Source organism: Anabrus simplex, chromosome 3 (assembly GCF_040414725.1).
Source record: "Anabrus simplex isolate iqAnaSimp1 chromosome 3, ASM4041472v1, whole genome shotgun sequence".
NCBI classification, from domain to species: Eukaryota; Metazoa; Arthropoda; class Insecta; order Orthoptera; family Tettigoniidae; genus Anabrus; species Anabrus simplex.
Window position 1 is genome coordinate 70,011,211 of NC_090267.1, and position 17,097 is coordinate 70,028,307.

At 42.8% G+C, this 17,097-nt stretch overlaps 1 long non-coding RNA gene across 1 annotated transcript in view; it reads right to left on the bottom strand.

Annotated features, from left to right (window-relative positions):
- Nucleotides 1-3,056: 3,056 nt before the first annotated feature.
- LOC136867018 (uncharacterized) overlaps nucleotides 3,057-17,097 on the bottom strand; it is a 37,565-nt gene continuing 23,524 nt past the window's right edge. The window contains exon 3 of the long non-coding RNA XR_011017904.1: nucleotides 3,057-10,490. This is a non-coding gene — a long non-coding RNA (uncharacterized lncRNA). The remainder of the gene's footprint in view (nucleotides 10,491-17,097) is intronic.

The window sequence follows — 17,097 nt, forward strand, 5'->3', positions numbered from 1 at the left end:
CCGCAGAGCTTCTAAGATGGCGTAAAGCTCCGCTGTATACACTCTACATCAGGGCCTCTCAAACGCCCAAAATCTCACGCGTGCAAATTGAGGCGCAGAGTTCCTGTGCACAATGCGTCGGTCCCATCCGACTCGGCTCGGGCCAACGCTTCGTCTCTGGGCTACTCGGCTCGGATTTGGAGCGCTACAGAGCAAGTGAGGAAGAGGGAGACAGGCGGAGCGAGCGAGACAGGCGTGGGGAAAGAGAGAGACAGCGCTATTGCTCCAAATCGAGGAGTGGGGGTCTGCACCCTGGTCAACCAAGGGAAGTCGTCTTTTGCATCGTGCACAGTGCATGCACTCTGAGAGGTCCTGCTCTACATACACGGTGACGAAATCGCAAACCGCATTTCCTCCGATCTTAACCATCCGTTAAGACATGTCTCGCAGCCGGATACTGGTGAACGAAGTCCTGGAAATACCTCCGATGAACAGAGGCATCTGCGTTCACCTTGGGTCCACGGAGTAGGTCTAGCCGAATATCCGGTCGCGGAACTAACCACGAACGTACCTCGATAGAAGTCCGCTCAAGACAAACACCGATAGTCACATCTAACTCACGACACAAGCTATCAATGCGAACCCATTCGGCCGGTCTTGGTAACTCTGGTGGTATTGGGTACTAAAGATGCATTAATAGTTTGGATCGGCATTTCACGAATTTTGGCAATGTACGCGAGGAGTAAAGATGGACGTCCCGCTTCAGCGAGCAGGTTGGAAATGGGGCTAGTACAGAAAGTTCCCGTTGCCAGCCTAACTCCACTATGGTGAACAGTCTATAAGGCTCAGCGGAAAACTTGATGCTGAACTATAAGCCGCACTAAGGACTGTTGCCGTGTAGAAACATGACAGCCTCCCCAATAAGTGCCGCTGAGGAACTTATGTTAAGCCTCTTCATGCAGGCCACCTTCATCTGAGGAATGCTGGGCTGCCACGTTAGTCTCTTATCAAATTGGAGACCTAGGAATCTGCTGATGTCTGTCACTGGTAAGACACTGTTTCACAAGCGGAGCTCTGGTTTAGGAGTGGTGGTGGTGATTTTTATTGTTTTAAGGGGAAGTGCAACTAGGCAACCCATCCTCTATATTACCCTGAACGAATAGGAAATATGGAAGGTTTCCGACACTTTGAAAAAGGAAGGTATCGACTGAAGAACAAGGGCCACGAAAGGCGTCGCAACCTAATACCGTCGAGGTCGGAAAAGAACAAGAGTTGACAACGGGTGGTCGGATAGGGCAGATGGAAGTGAAGAGCCTGGCACAAGTGGAAGCAATACCAGGTCTCAGCTCAGGGCCCCGTGGTCATCAACTCACACTCCCAAGTTGAGAGCCCCTTACGACAGGCAGGGTTACCACCCTCAGGGAGCGTGATCAGTATCAGACCGGAGGCAGACGCCAAATACCTACATATATTTGGTTGTACTCAAATTTAAGCTTATGGCTACTTTTACTTACGATCGTGTCAGGTGTCACCACTTTTAGTTAATGAATGGGATGAAGAAGAAATTTAACAAAATATATATATACTGACTTAGCAAATGTCATGGGATAGCGGAGCACTGAGGCGCAGGTGTTGTCTGCGCAGCACACGCCCCCTGTGCCAGCGGCAGTTGTATAGGAGACCTTGTGAGCAGTGGCAGGTGTAACATGGAACGTCGTCGTGAGGTGACACCGTTCGAACGGGGTATGGTGGTCGGTGCCCAACGGATGGGAAGTGCAATTTCGGAAGTGGTGCGGGAATTCGGCTTCGTACGATCAACCGTGTCCAGAGTGTATCGTGAATGGTTGAATGCAGGTGTCATCGTCCACAACAGACGAACGACCGGCCGTCCAGCCACCCTCGATGACCGTGACCGGCGACATCTGAGACGGATTGTCAATAGTGACAGACGGGCAACCGTGCAACAAATCACGGCTCAATTCAACACAGGCCGTGCTAGACACGTCTCCCAGTGCACAATCCGTAGGAACATGGGTTCTATGGGGTATGGGAGCCGGCGCCGTATACGGGTGCCACTGTTAACCCAACGTCATCGGGCACAACGACGCGAATTTGTCGCCGGTCACCAGGGATGGACACTGGAACAATGGCGTAATGTGATATGGTCGAACGAATCACGATTTCAACTGCACCATGCAGAAGGGAGGCATCGTGTATTGCTCTGACTACATGAAGCGATGGATTGCGCCTGCCTTGAAGGTGTGGTCCAGGGCGCTAGTGTCTCTGTTATGGTCTGGGGTGCATTTTCCTGGTATGGAATGGGCCCCCTAGCTGTTCTGAAAGAGACTTTGAATGGTACGCGGTATGTTGAGCTGCTCGGAGACTATCTCCACCCATTTTTGGCCTTCCAGCGCCCAGACGGTTCTGAGGTGTTTCAGGATGATAACGCGCCGCCACATCGCCCGGGAATGGTTCCAGGAACATGCAGCGGAGGTCCAACGACTGCCATGGCCACCCAGGATATGAACCCTATCGAGCATATCTGGGATGTTACGGAACGCAGGCTCCGTGCCTTGGATCCTGCACCCACGAACCGACCAGCATTTGCGGCCGCTCTGCAAACGATTTGGTGTCAGCAGCGTCCAGATGACTACCAGGGACTTGTCGACTCACTTGCAGTTCGCAGGGCCAGAGGAGGCCCCACACGCTATTAGGTGACTATCCCATGACATTTGCTCTTTTCTCTTAACAATAATACCACCATTATATTTTTCAATGGATATAGAAGATAAGACAGTCTTTGTGTCATGTTACTACAGCCTTCTAAATCCTTTAGTTGGAAGGTTATGGCCACAATATTTTATTTTTTGCTCATGTCCGTCTACAAAAAGTAGAATTGAGAAGAAAAAGTGTTATTTCAAAATGTTTATGCATGAGATTTGAATCTCTGACACTCATCAGTCAGTGACAAAAGAAGAACAAGAATAGGAAGATGGAAAGGGTAACACAAGAGAAAATGAAAATAAAATATTAGTTTTTTAAAAAAAAGTTTTATTTTGAATATATACCGTATACGCCATTCAACTTAAAAAAATTGAATTTCCTTGTGAGATTGTCCTTAGCAATGTCAATAAACAAGTCGTTAATTCGGACATTGAAGGTAGAGTATATGTAGTAGAGTTGTTACATTTGTGAACTGGCGCTTAGTGTACGCTGCCAGCAGAAACCGCGAGTCTTATGTGTTGCTCCACAACACAGCATACACTTACACAGAATCACACCCTCTCTCAAAATAGTCGCCATAGGCTGCTATGCATGGCTGCCAACGTTTGTATAGCTACTGAAAACACCGCTGAAAGATATTGCATGAAGGTCCTGTACGACTTCTCTTGTGGCAGTTATGATTTCGGCCAAATGAAATCTACGCCCGCATAGCTTTCCATTTCGGAAAGAAAAAGAAATCGCACAGTGCAAGATCAGGTGAGTACAAAGGGTGTGGCAAAACGACAACCTGCTGCCTTGCGAGTTCCTTCTGGACAGGCACAAAGTGATGTGACGGGGCATTGTCATGTAACACCAAACAGTTCTTCTTACTCCAAAGCTCAGAACGCTTACGACAAATTGAATCGCGTAGACGGCGAAGGATCGCTTTGTAGCAGGTCTTATATATAGTTGCTCCTTGTGGATGAATTCGATGTGAACAATACCCAATGAGTCAAAAAATAGTTCAAACATCACCTTGCCTTTTGAACTGTCTTGTAAGGGTTTTTTCCTGTCGTGGCGATAATGGAGATTTCCAGGGGTCATCTGCTGCTCCAGTTGTGGATCGTAAAGAAAACACAATGTTTCATCTCCTACTATCTCCTATGATCCAGTTGAGAAATGTTCCATCATCATCAGTACTAGCGATCATCACCTCCAAACTGTCTCTCCCCAGCGCAAAACGTTTGTGCCACTTAAACACAGCACTGCGACCCAATGCGTCATCAGTTCATCACCGTACACTTGTTTCATCATTTGAAATAATTCACTAGCAGATTTGCCTAATTTTTGGCAGAACTTTACGTTTATCTATTGCTCAAGCTGTGACATTCCTAAGTTCCAAAGTTAAAAACTTCCTAACTGATCCGTATTGAACTAATAGTAACAATGTTAAAAAAGGAAAAATGTTCCACCTTTTCAATACAATAACACTGTTGCACGAATCAATGTAGCAACATATTTAATTTATTTAGGGACCTGTTTCGACATCTGTCCATGTCATCATCAGCCTACACAAAAAATGGCAAGAAGTTAACACAATGGTAGCACTTATGACACTTTTCTTGAATTAAAAATAGAAGTTCATGTAGAGGTTCTTGAGCACTCTTGCTGATCTTGAGGTTAAAAAGATGTTGCTACATTGATCCGTGCAACAGTGTTATTGTATTGAAAAGGTGGAACATTTTTTCCTTTTTTAACATTGTTATTCCTAAGTTCCGCCGCACACGTTCAATTTCCCTTCACAACAGTGACTGTACTCCTACTGACACTGTATGCACGCAACTGCCTATTGCTGTGATGATAGAATGACTCACACTACACCATCCTGCGGTGCAACCTGTCTGCTGTAGTGCACCACATCATATGCCCAGTTCACAAACTTATTGACTCTACTACATACTATATATCATGAAGTCAAGATTACTTTCATCAGTATATTTCTTTTGGTGTGTTTTATTTGCTAAGAAACAAAAAGAATTTAACTGCAATTCACTGAAAGTATTTAGGCCTATACATAAAGAAATATTTGTTCATTATTTTACAACAAAACAGAATTTTTCACAAAAAGCAAGGGTCGTGGGCAAATACACTATCTGATCTAAAGTATCCGGACCCCTACCTGAAATTGCACCTAGACTTTACCTGTGTCACGTTCCCTTTTTTTGGACATTAATATGGGGTGGGTTCATCCTTCACCTTTATAACAGCTTTAACTCTGCTGGGGACACTTTCAATGAGGTGTCTGAACGTCTGCGCATAACTCCTCAAGAGCTGAAACCAGAGAGAGTAGAGATGTTGGACAGTGAAGCTGACACTCTTAACTCATCCCAAAGGTGTTCCATTGGGTTCAGGTCATGACACTGGGCAGGCAGGTCCATTTCAGGAATGTTGTCCACAAACCATTACCTCACCGATGCAGCTTTATGACACGGCATTTTGTCATGCTGATACAATCAATCATCGTATCTGAAGTAGTCCTCTACAGAACTCGGTACATAATGGTTTAAAATGTGTTCATATCCTTCTAGATTTAGAGTTTTCTTAAGCACAATAAGGGGACCACACCCTAACCACAAAAAACACCCCCATACCATAACACCACCTCCTCTGTACCTCACCGTTGGCACTACATTTAATTGCAGATTACATTCTTCAGGCATTCCCCAAACCCTTCCATAGGATTGCCACAGGGTACAGCGTGGTTCAACACTCCAAATCACTCATTTCCAGTCATCCATTGTCCAGTGGCATCGCTCTTTACACCACCGCTAGTGTTGCTTAGCACTGACTAAAGAAATGTTTGGCTTATAAGCAACAGCTCGACCTTTGTACCCCATTCTTTTTAACACCCAACGTAGGCACTGTGCTGGCTGCACTGCTCATGAGTGATTCCCTCTGCTGATTTCTTGTGATTTTTACAACTACCCTCCACAATGCTTGACAGTCCCTGTCAGTCATTAAATGAGGTCTCCCTGGTCTTGATTTAACTGCAATTATTCCTTCATGTTTCCACTTCACAATCACATCACAAATAGTTGTCATGGGCAGCTCTAGGAGGGTTGGAATGTCCTTGATGGATTTGTTACTCAGGTAAAATCCAATGACTAGTCAATGTTCAAAGTCACTGAGCTCTCCTGACTGACCCATTCTGTTGTTACTGCTTCTCTACTGACAACACAATACTCCTTGCCTCCCTTTATACTATAAGAAATAAAAAGACAAGACCTTTTCAATACAATATATTAAGTAAATAATATTACATTAGTCTTGGGATTGGTGTAAGCCACTTAGTGGCCATCATCAGCCAAAATAAAAATTAAAACATATGAATATAAGAGAAGACAATGTTGTAGGAACAATTACACTAATGTTCATAAAAATCAGAACACCCTGAAAGATTAGAAATAGGAAGTTCATATTCACAGGACATGTGCATTAGTATGTTCTGTAGAAATTATTAGCATTTAAACCAAGTCGGCCCTCCAGTTCAAAGTCCACATCGATATCTTGGCGCACCACCACCGACTGATAAATGCGCCTGCGGCTCTCATCACTATAAGCCGAAGGCAATGGATCAGTGCGACGTGAACAGACGTGCAGGATGCCTTGCAGACGGACGCAAGAACCGTACCGTCAAATGAGTGAGTTTGAAAGAGAGTGCATTATTGGCTTGAGAGAACGTGATGCATCCATTCGGGAAATTGCTGCTTGTGACGGACGAAGTATGATGGCAGTGCAACGGGTGTGTACAGATGGTTCGCAGAAGGCTGTAGAACACGACGAGATGGTTCAGCTCTGGTGCAACAGTGGAACACATCATACACTATCAGCAGTGACAGTCCATCACCCTTTATTATGGTCTGGGTTACCGGCACGTTGTCCACTTTTTCGTCTACCTTTGATTAATGTGCTTAAACATGCTAGACTGTAATGGTGTATGAAACGGCGTCACTGAGGACGGGTATGGCAGCAGACTAACTCAGGTTTTGTTTGTTTGAAAACGATGGCCATATTTTGGTTGCCCGCAGACAGGGGTAGAGGCATCACACTGACTGCATTCGCACAAGACGTACAGCGCCAACTCAAGGACTTATGGTGTGGAGTGCTATTGGGTGCAACCACAAATCACAGTTGGTGCATGTCCAAGGCGCTGTGACCAGTTTGACCTACGTGAATGACATCCTGCGACCCGTAGCTATACCCTTTCTGCACGACACCCCTGACACCATATTTCAGCAGAACAATGCGCGACCACATGTTGCTACATGAACACGTGCCTTCTTGTTGCAACAGGATGTCAGACTTGCCCGATCACCGGACTTGTCAACAATCGAAAATGTGTGGGATATGGTGAAAATGAGGGTGCGGCGCTGTGACTAGTGATGGGCAACACTCTCGCTCGAGACTCTCGAGACTGACGTCGCAGATCTCGAGACTCTCGCGAGAATCCCGAGACCGATCCTCCTGTAGCGCAAGCTGTGCGACGTACCAGTAACTACGACTGTAAACTTGATAGTATATCATTGGCAGTTATTGGGTGAAATAACGTTCTCTTATGAAAACGTGTGAGCCAATAATTTTGTCAAAAGCCTGGAAAAGTACTGCATGTTCAATTATGAACCCCTTAATACCATTAACTAAAGTGGAAACAGAATGTCAGTATCTTAAACTGTTCACGACTTATTTGGGGTGGACATCTTAGGTGAATAACAATGCATAATTTGTGAATAACTGTAGATAGGATGTACACTTACTTGGATACTAGAGGCGTGCATTATTCGAACCTGAGACGGGGAAGATGTGCTTTCCTACATATGCAACCCCCATTACACATGAGTGGAACGTGTAACAGGGGCGATGGGCAAAGCTCTCGAGACAGATTCTCGTGTGCTGCGAGCTGTACGAGGTCCCAGTAACTACGAGTGTAAGCTTGAGAGTTATCATCAGCAGTTCTCACATGGAAACGTGTGTGACGATAAATTTTGTCAAAATCCTGTGAAAGCACTGCATGTTGAATTATGAGCTCCATACCATTAACGAAAGTGAATACAAATGCCAGTATCTTAAACTGTTCACGAGTTATGTCAGGTGGACTTCTTAGCTGAATAACCCGTATAATTTGTTAATAATTGTTATTAGGATGTAATCCTATCTGGATGCCTCACACTCGTTGTTAGCAGGGTAGTTTCTTGTGATTCAGACCGGGCTGGAGGTGTTCTGTGACGATTCCTCTTCATTGATATTATGCACTTGTAAGTGCCGGATCATCCCAGAAGTATTTCTGCCGATGCATTTTACTTCTTTTGAATAAAAAAAACAGTGGGCTGTGCTATGTGACATCTCTTAAAAATAACCGACATCCACGACTTACGTTGCGTTCTGGACATCGTCTTCAAGTTGTCGTGTACAGTTCGACACAGTTCACATTGCACCGTCTTATTTCGAAGTACCTACCTAATTATGACGCGAATACTCTATAGCCATTTACATTGCACATTCCACTCATGTGTAATGGTGGTTGCATATGCAGCAAGGCGCATCATGCCTCGTCTCGAGTTCGAATAATGCACACCTCTAGTATCCAGGTACGTGTACCTACAGCAGCCGTCAGGTTCTGTACTTAAACCACTCTTTCGTGTACCTACCAGTGCATACAATGCCCGAATGCGTATCCTTTATAATTATGTTATACCTCGTCAAAATAGACCTCGGTATAAATGAACGACCTAGTCGCTTGTTGACACGTATTTACGAAAATGAGAATGCCCGTGGTTGGCTATTCGCATATTCGGAACAAACAACATTCAGCTCCGACTACCTGCAGGCCTACGACACGCTGCTCGCTGCACATTGTGGGGACAACGCTCTCGAGATTTCTCGAAATTTCTCGCGAGAAATAATGCCTGCGCTAGTCTCGAGAAATCTCGTGACCTCATCTCAGACTGCCCATCACTAGCTGTGACCCAATGCCAACCTCCAAAGATGAACTGTGGACCCAGATGAATGCACCATGGATGGCTATACCCCAGGACGCCATTCACGCCTTATACGCGTGGATGCCGTCACGCATGAAACAAGTTATCAGTGCCCATGGAGGACCCAGTGCCTACTAGGCAACAAGATGCATGCTGAACCTAGGTGACTGAAATGCTAATCGTTTCTGCAGACTTCCTATCTCTAGTCTTTAAAGATCTTCTGTTTCTTATGAACATGAGTTTATATCAAAATACATATAGCTACAAAAGTTATGGGCGTGACCTTCCATGTCATAATATACTAGCAGGTCCACCTCTCATGCCATCCGGGGTTCAATTCCGCACTACACAGGGGAGTCCGAATACTTTCGATCAGGTAGTGCAACGTACAATAGACATATAATTTTTCCTTCTTTTACCTAAGGTTTCTCTGTAAGACTATAATGACTACATGGTAAAGCAAATTTTGTTATTGATAAATGTATCTTTTATCTTCATAAAATGAGAGGGCAAATTTGTTTTGACATAAACACAGGATGATAAGCAGAAGTGATGCACATTTATACTTTGTTAACTTGTTCTTCCTCATGAAGAAACTTTCTAAATCTTCAATTTTGGTATGTTTGCTAACATTCTTTTTAATATTGTTAGTTTTACAACTACGCTTCTTCCTATCACACAATTTAATTACACACACATATGTGGTCTTAATCCTACAAATTCTTCAACTATACTTCCTGAATTCTCATCTTTCATTAATCCTGCTTCACATATATTTTCCTTTAAATAAGGAAAGGATTGTTTTCTTCATAATTTTCAGCGTCAAATCTGAATTTTTATTTATAAACTCATGAATATTGAAAGAAAAATTATAGATTAAACTATCTGTGTCTGTGTATAAAAGTAGTGATTTACTTTCTATATCTGCTAGAATGATGCAATAAAAATCATTGATTTTAATTTTCGTCAGGTCTAAAATTAAAGCAACAAGGTAAATTGCTTGATTATGAAAAATTTGCAGTCTCTGCATTTCTATGATCAAACATTGTGCATTTATTATGTGATGCTTAAAATTTGCTTTTGCAACTAAGAAACATACACCATAACAACCATTCCACCAGCTGACGCTTAACTTTCTTACATTCATTAATGACAAGCCGAATATTGCATTATTCATCAACTTATAGAAACTTCTTTCAGAATAATTTCTTGCTGGTTCAGGTGTTTCAATGTAAACATCCACACAGGTTTTTAACCATGAACTCAGATTAAATGGAATTGCTCTATGAATATGCACTACTTTCATCCCTAATTTTACACATTGTTTCAACAGTTTATAATGAAGAACATACCGTTCATTTTTATGAAGGGTGATCGTAATTTTCATAGATTTTTCTGGGCACAGAAAGTAACCCGAATGTTTATCGTGTCGTTTTTCAGGATAAACTAAGTCTAATTCTAACATATAACCCACATCTCCTTCATCTTTTACATTCTTGATATCTTAAGTCTCTGTGTTTTTTACCCATTGAAATCCTTCTGTTGGAAGAAACTGTTGCATAGCAAAACCATACAAATTATTAAGATCACAATACATTGTGTAAGAATCAGGTTTTAATTCATTATATGTCGTCATAAACTTATTTACTATTGCATGCCATGTGATGCACTGCATAATACCACCACAAAATGTTGAAAAATTTGTTGCATTCTGAAGTAATTCTAGCTGAACGTCTGTTATTTTCTTCATAGCACACCAGCCGAAAGAACGAGCTGTGAAAAAATAAGCAGCATCAATACTATATATCTTTCTTTCTCTCAAACTAAAATGTTCAAACATATTTGCTAAGAGTGATATATAAATTTTAAGTACAGATCTAAGCATCTACCTAAAGTTTTACAATTAAAATTCCTGAGCCTTAACTCAGTAATGATGAGCATTTGTCTAGTGAATAACATTGTACATTTCTATAAATCTTAGTTCAGCACTGTCCTCAGTTATAACATATTTTTACAATTTGGTTTATGTTGTATGTCGTGCAGACACAGATAGGTCTTATGGCGATGATGGGATAGGAGATAGGGTTGGGCAGACCGGAACATTCAGTTGTTCCGCAAGATTAGGAGCTTGAGGCGGAGTGTTTCGGTACAGAGTGCCGGCACAGGGGACACGGGATTGTAACTGCGTGGTAGAGAGAACTTCGAGAGGCAACATGACATGCTCCGCGGCAGCGGGAATGTGCCTGTACCGAACGTGCTGTGTGGTGTGTGCCTCTGTGTAGTTATGACCATGTCCAGCATAAAGCTGCACGGAATGTGAACGAACAGTCGGAACACTGAAATTCGCGCCCAGTAATCACGTTTAAAGGCTGCTTTTAGGTTAAGATTTTTCCGGTCAATATGAAATACAAATAACATGGTTACGTTGGCAGTACAGGTGTTTAAAAGTAACTAATTCAAGAATATTTTCACCAGTTGAATGTATCGGCCTGTATTGTGAGTAATTAGGGCCAGGATAAAACTTCACAGCATGTGAGAAAGCATATCAGATGTCAAGCTTTTCAGGTGTTTGCTCTATTAACCAGCGTTTCGTCTTAGGTCTGACACTAGACTCGTCAGAGTGGGATGTGTCAGACCCTACCCACTGACGCTGGGTGTATGCAGGTGAGCTTATCAGAAGCCTATATATGCGGCACAGTCTGATAACTGCATATGGGAGATAAATCTCCACAATGAAATTATTGCCCGCCTAGCAAAAAATTCCGAATGGAAAATTCTAAATTCCCATGGAGGGAATTAGATATTTTTCACCAATAGAGCATGTTCTATTGGATAAGTTCACCTGCATACACCCCAGCGTCAGTGGATAGGGTCTGACACATCCCACTCTGACGAGTCTAGTGTCAGACCTAAGACAAAACGCTGGTTAATAGAGCAAACACCTGAAAAGCCTTACATCTGATATGTTTTTTGACATGCTCTATTGGTGAAAAATATCTAATTCCCTCCATGGGAATTAGAATTTTCCATGTGAGAAAGCAGTCGGAACTCTGAATGAAATACGCACCCAAAAATCATGTCTAAATTTTCTTTTTAGGATAAGAATGTTTTCAATCATTCTGAAATACACCTGTCACAATTACACTGGCAGTACATGTGTTTACAAATGTCACAATGTTATTTTCACCAATTAAAAGTATACTCGTACAGGTGAAGAAACATTCATAAGTACTCTATTCACGTACACAATATACAAGCAGAACACGAAAATAATAATTAACCCATACAAGCGAAACACGAAGATAAAAATTATATACAAAAATAAAACTATACAAGCAGAACATGAAAATAAATCTTAAAACACAATATACACGCAGAACACGAAAATAAAAACAGTGGGATGTTTAAGTTTGAAATGTCTTGTCATTGTGCCGGTAGAAGATCCCTTTGCAGACAAAATAGAAGAACATAAATTGCATTTCACTCTGTCCGGTTTTCCAGTAAAAAAGTCCTGAACAGGACTGCGATGCGACATTATGCAAAGTTTACCGTCTTTCGTATGGTTTAATTACTAATGGAAATTCTAAGTTCCCAAGGAGGGAATTAGATATTTTTCCACCAATAGAGCATATAAAAAATCAGATCAAAAATTAGATGTATGGCTTTTCAGTCATTTGCTCTATTAACCAGCGTTTCGTCTTAGGTCTGACAGTAGACTCATCAGAGTGGGGTGTGTCAGACCCTACCCACTGACGCTGGGGTGTATGCAGGTGAACTTTTTTTTTTTTTCAAAAGGTTATATCAACTCCTAACCCAAGAGGCGGCTCTTAGGCCATAGAAATAGAGAAAAATTTGTAAAATATTGAAGTGCAGGAGTATGCGTTGTGCATACCTGTAAGAAAGAATGTAAACCGGCATAGAGCCCAGCGTCAACATGTACAGCCACAAAAGAACATAGAAATGAAGAGAATACAACTAATATGAGTAATAAATCAGTACACGTATTAGAAACGTAGTCAACACCATTAAAGACTCTTAACTAAACAGAATTTAACAGGGGAAGAAACGAAGTAAGGAACAACATTGCGAGAAAAGAGCTTGAGCACTAACACTGCATTAGAAACACGAGTCACTGATGGCACTTGCGGTGCCATAGATGTTGGAAGGTGATGTACCACCACAGCCGGGAGCAGACAGAGATGGTTTAGTACGGAGTAGAAGGGTAGTATTGAGACGTGAGGTAGTAGAGGGAGGTTGTAATACTGGTGATAGAGGTGGCGAGAAGACGAAGGAGGTCTAGTATCCGAAGGGGCGGGAGAAAGTAGTTAGGTTGTGGAGCAGGGAGGTAAACGGCTTGCGGGGGTGGAGTGGGTGGCGGATCAGATCGGGAGCGACGTGGAGAGTGACGAGGAGGGGAGCGCACGGGATGGGGTGGGGAGCGAGAGTGATCCACTCAATAGTGCCGACTATGGAGGCGAACGCCAGAGGCAATCAGATGATGGACGTCTTCTTCAGAGGGCAGTTGGAGGCGTACCATGTACATTGGACCATGGGTGTTGTATATGCGGTACACTCGACAGACTGGGACGCCTGCCATATGGATATCGCGCAGGATGTCCTGTTCAGCGATGTCAGGGTTGATGCCTCAAATGACACAGCTCGGAGACGGAAGGTGCTGTGTTTCTGGCGCTGCGGCGGCGGCGTTCCCATGAGAGTCTAGCTGTGCAGCATCAGTGTGGATGGTAGGGGGTAGCTGCATCATCTGGATGGCAAAGGTAAGCCAAAACCTGTGTGGAAGGTACAGAAGTTGATCGATCATGGAGCCGGAGAACATCGGAGACTGGAGAGTAGGGTAGGGTCTGACACACATCTAATATCTAATTCCCTCCTTGGGAACTTAGAATTTCCATTCGGAATTGCTAGGCGGGCATTAATTCCATTGTGGAGTTTTATCTCCCGTATGCAGTTATCAGACTGTGCCTCTTATAATGGGCTTCTGATAAGTTCACCTGCATACACCCCAGCGTCAGTGGATAGGGTCTGACACATCCCACTCTGATGAGTCTACTGTCAGACGTAAGACGAAACGCTGGTTAATAGAGCAAAAGCCTGAAAAGCCATACATCTAATTTTTGATATGCTCTATTTGTGGAAAAATATCTAATTCCCTCCTTGGGAACATAGAATTTCCATTTGGAATCGCTAGGCGGGCATTAATTCCATTGTGGAGTTTTATCTCCCGTATGCAGTTATCAGACTGTGCCTCTTATAATGGGCTTCTGTTAAGTTCACCTGCATACACCCAAGCGTCAGTGGGTAGGGTCTGACACATCCCACTCTGATGAGTCTACTGTCAGACCTAAGACGAAACGCTGGTTAATAGAGCAAATGCCTGAAAAGCCATACATCTAATTTTTGATCTGATTGGTTTAATTACTTTCGTGCTGTTATGCTCTTTGCACTTCGAATTCCTTCCCTCTCAACTTCCATTTACCTTCTTCAATATCTCGAATATTTCCCTCAACACTTTCTCGGGTTTTGATATTAAAAATTAATTTGGACTTTAAGGAAACTTTTAAGCCCACATAAAATATAGGTCATCGCTTTGGAATTAACAAAATACCTGGATGAAAACATTTTTATACTTTCATGGTGTTATGCTCACTGCACTTCGCCGTTCATTTCTCTCACCTTCCATTTCCCTTCTTGAATATCTCGAAAATTTCCTTCAACACTTTCTCGGGGTTTGATGTTAAAAATTAAATTGGACTTTCAGGAAACCTTTAAGCCCACGAAAAATAAAGGTCATTGCTTTGGAATTAAAGATATAACTGGATGAAAAAATGTTTACACTCCAGCACAGGGCGGCACACAACCGGTATCGACAGTCAGCTAGTAGGCGAAGGGCAGTGCACAGTGGCGCTTCTGACGGGACAGCGAGTCAGTGTCTCCGCCTCGCTTGAGAATGTTTCGGATCAATTTTGACAATCAGATACTCTGGTTCTAACAATGACACAGAATAACTGTACACAGTCAATGTAACTAAGATTAGTGGGTGAAGAGGTAGATCAAATGGGAGACGCGAATCAATAATCAGTAGGATGCAAGATACAGAGTAAGAACTGAGGGCATGGATATTGGTGCTGTCAGAAAATCTATAGAACAAACCGAGGAGCGACATTGTGCACGTGAGATGATCTTTCGTACATTGGGGGGCAAATAACAATTTACCTTCATGCAACACTCCTACCATAACTTCCCATTACTATAGCGCAGGCATGCAACAATGATCCATAGTATTATTTTGTGTTAACCAATTCTACTACTTCATTCTCTGTTCGGCAACATGTTTTTCCACATTGAACAGAGAAGCTTTCATAGTGGTGCTCTCTCTGGAGGAACTAATTTACTTTTTTTGCTATGGGCTTTACGTCGCACCGACACAGATAGGTCTTATGGCGACGATGGGATAGGAAAGGCCTAGGAGTTGGAAGGAAGCGGCCGTGGCCTTAATTAAGGTACAGCCCCAGCATTTGCCTGGTGTGAAAATGGGAAACCACGGAAAACCATTTTCAGGGCTGCCGATAGTGGGATTCGAACCTACTATCTCCCGGATGCAAGCTCACAGCCGCGCGCCTCTACGCGCACGGCCAACTCGCCCGGTGAACTAATTTACTATCCAAGAAGGAAGCAACAGCTGGAGGCAGCTTTATTTGTGAAAACCCATTTTGTTGTGATGTGACACTTCTGTGAACTTAGTTGTGCAGATGTTTTTAAGATATAATTATCCCCAAATAATTAAAATATACACGAGGTTGTTAATGTTTAAAAGTAAAATTGTAACTTGAAACACAACTATAGTCCAGTGTTTACATAACATTACAAATTATATAAAACTTCATAAATGAAGTTCTAAAGTGTTTATCAAATTTAAAACCCTGTTGGAGAGGCGTGAGCATGCCAGTGGTCGCTGTAGCATGTGTAATAAAATCAAAGGCATTTGAATTATACACATGCATTTTTGAGCACTTCGCTACACATGAAATGACTGCCTGGGTCATTTATATAAACATTTCCCGTTTTCACACCAGGCAAATGCTGGGGCTATACCTTAAGTAAGGCCCCGGCCGCTTCCTTCCAACTCCCAGGCCTTTCCTACCCCCTCGTCGCCATAAGACCTATCTGTGTCGGTGCGACGTAAAGCCACTAGCAAAAATTTATATAAACTTCACTATATCCTTCTGAACACACTATTTGTACAGACATGAAAACCTCTACAAAAACTCGGAGGATATACGCACAGAGAGACTCACTCACCACCACTTTAATGTTAAATTTCTCAGTGTTTACAAGAAAGGTCCAACAAAACTGTAATGACAACTTATCAAAAATGTAAAATAAAGCATTGTCCTATGCCACTTCCCACTACATCTTCTGACCAATGAACAGCTTCAAATGGAAGCTCACACTGAACTTTTTCTAATAATGTATTCTGGTAAAGTTTGATTTTAGCTGATTCTTGGGATGGAAAATAACATTCAAAAATGTTATATCCAACAAAAGTAAAAAGTGTTTTTTAACAGTTAATTCAGCCAACATAAATATCACTACAGGGTGTTTCTAAATTCCTATTACAGACTTTGAGGACTTGCAGTGAGGACCAAGACGGTTAAGTTTATCATACAAACTTGTGTCCAGAAACTAACCGTGTTCCCGCTACCCACAAAAATCACCACAGCACACGTTCACAGCTCCTGCATTTTCGGTGCTCTGTCCGATTCCTGTTGCTTATTGTCTGGGTCCAATTATAGGTGGGGCTCGATGTAACAACCACCTACTTCTGTACCATGTCCTCGTACTCACGATCACCAATCCCTGGTCCTCCAACATCCATTGCAGCCATAACCCATGCCAGTAGGTCTTCCTCGGATCTTGAGTCTTGTAAATCAAGGTTTTCATGTGACCCCACAGGTAACAGTCTAACGGCGTCCAGTCGGGTGAACGTGTAGGCCAAGCATAATGATGATGATGATGATGATGATGTTTGTTGTTTAAAGGGGCCTAACATCTAGGCCATCGGACCCTAATGGTACGAAGTGAGACAAAATGTAATGACAATTTAAAAGTCCAAAATCATCCACTGACCAGAATTCAAAACCTGAGGAAGAAGAATGAATGGATGGATATGAATTTAAAACAATCAGTGGATCCGACTCGCAATACCCCACATTACAGGAAACTAGCGTTAAACAATAGTATTACTGACCAAGGGACTGCTTCTAAAGCACAATCCTAAATCGATGATGCTTGTAGTCTAAAGGGGTCCAAAATCCAGGTCATCAGCCCCTCATAGCGGTACCTATCGCTAGGAAAGGAGAGC